General features: G+C 46.4%; 1 non-coding gene across 1 annotated transcript; it reads left to right on the forward strand.

The window, feature by feature from the left end:
* The first annotated feature begins 155 nt into the window (after window positions 1-155).
* Window positions 156-227, forward strand: TRNAE-UUC. The gene has a single exon. It is a non-coding gene; the product is annotated as a tRNA-Glu (tRNA).
* Window positions 228-1,889: the final 1,662 nt, after the last annotated feature.

Below are 1,889 nucleotides of genomic sequence, written 5' to 3' on the forward strand. Positions count from 1 at the left end.
AGTCTGCAGGCGACCGACTCGATAGCGACCGCGCGGTGTTTACAGGGCAGCCCGACGGGGTTTCTGTACATCCAGCACAGCGCTGTGTGGAGGACCCAAAGAATGGCGGACAATGAGCGTTTTTCAGGCGGGCTGAGAAGCGTCTCATCAGCACCTCCCATATGGTCTAGCGGTTAGGATTCCTGGTTTTCACCCAGGCGGCCCGGGTTCGACTCCCGGTATGGGAAGGGTCTCCCTTTTCAAGGGGGAATGGTTTTAAACTAAAAGAGGGGAGATTTAGATTAGGTGTTGGGGGGAAATTCTTTACTCAGAGGGAGGTGAGCTCATGCACAGGCTGCCCAGAGAGGCTGTGGGTGCCGCCTCCTGGAAGTGTATAAGACCCTGCGCTGCCTGATCTGGTGGGTGGCAGCCCTGCAGGGGGTTTGGAACTGAGGGGGTCTTTAAGAGACCTTCCAGCCCATCCACTCTGTGATACTAAGGTTTATCTTGGGGGGAGGCCTCCTTGTGCATAAGGACCTTGTATGTACAGAACTCAGCCCCAGAGAGCCCTGCGCCCAAGTGTGACTTCTGGACAAATAACCTATTTCTGACTTTACTAACATAACATAATCGGGAAACACCCCCACCACATTCAGTGCTGCAGCCTCACTTACCACTATTTATTATTTGTACTGCCAGAATGCCAAGGATGTGTATTACCTATGAAGGCATCGCTGTGCTAGGCAACGTATGAATGCAGAACAAACAAAAGATGATTTCTTGCTTCAAGGCTCTAGCAGTCTGAGGCAGAAGATTATGACCTGATCAGATGATTATGACTGGCACCAGAGAAGCCAATGCATTTTCTACTGATTGAGCTCAGTAAAAACAAAAAGCGCAGGCTGAAGCACTGTTCCATTTGACTTATTTGGAGAGAAGAAAGAGTTAAAGAACATAACCACATGGAAAAAAAACCTAAACTCCTCTTCAAATAGTCCCAAGTGTTTGAGGAGGAAGGAGGAGAAGAAAAAGCAAGAAGAATCTGAAGCTCAGATTGCCTTGTTTTGCAGTCATTTTTCCAGGATGTACTGGAGATATTTTATGCAATAGCACATTGTTTGGGAATGAATATTTGTTCACTGAGATATGACTCTCCCATGACAGAGCAGTGAAATATTTCGCTTGTTGGCAGCAGATTTCTGGCTGTCTAAGTTTTTATTAGTGCAGGTTTCTCTGTATGAGCATAGCTATTTATCTAGCAAGCAGGGCCAACAGATAGAAAGTTGAAGAGGGAGCCAGAACAGTCCTAAGCTATGTCAGTCGATAAAACCCCTGCAGGGAAAATTTCTACAGAATTGGGCCATGTGCCTGAGTTGGGGGAAATGCTGTTACATTTTTAGGTGCCTCAATACCATGTACTTCTACAGTTCTTATGTAATGCAGCTGAGGATGTGTTGCCAGCTGCCAGGATTGGGTTGCAGATCTTATAATTCATGAGCTAGGAACTTTTCAGCAGAGGCTGCAGCAGGCTGCTGATTTTCTGTGTTGCCCAGCCACCACCAGAGGTGGTTAGACAGTTACCTCAGGGGGCTGCAAATTACACCAACATGTGGACTGCTACTCTAGGCTCGTTGCATGGTGATGGTGAATGTGTAAGAAGAATACAGACATCCTGCGTCTATAGATCAAGAATTTGGTTGTGATTGTTGTGACTAGAGCACACAGAAGAGGTACTCTGACAATGAGAGTTTGGCTTGAGATTAAACTGGATCAGATCTGTGGGACCTGATCTTTAATTCATAATACGTGTATCTCTCTGAAGGTAATGCCTTCTATTTATTTCCATGGAAATGACAACAGCTACAAGGGGCGCAATAATGCTATCTGATAGAGCAACCACAAAGCACCAT

The sequence above is a fragment of the Meleagris gallopavo genome, assembly GCF_000146605.3.
Source record: "Meleagris gallopavo isolate NT-WF06-2002-E0010 breed Aviagen turkey brand Nicholas breeding stock chromosome 9 unlocalized genomic scaffold, Turkey_5.1 Chr9_random_7180001855342, whole genome shotgun sequence".
Lineage (NCBI taxonomy): Eukaryota > Metazoa > Chordata > Aves > Galliformes > Phasianidae > Meleagris > Meleagris gallopavo.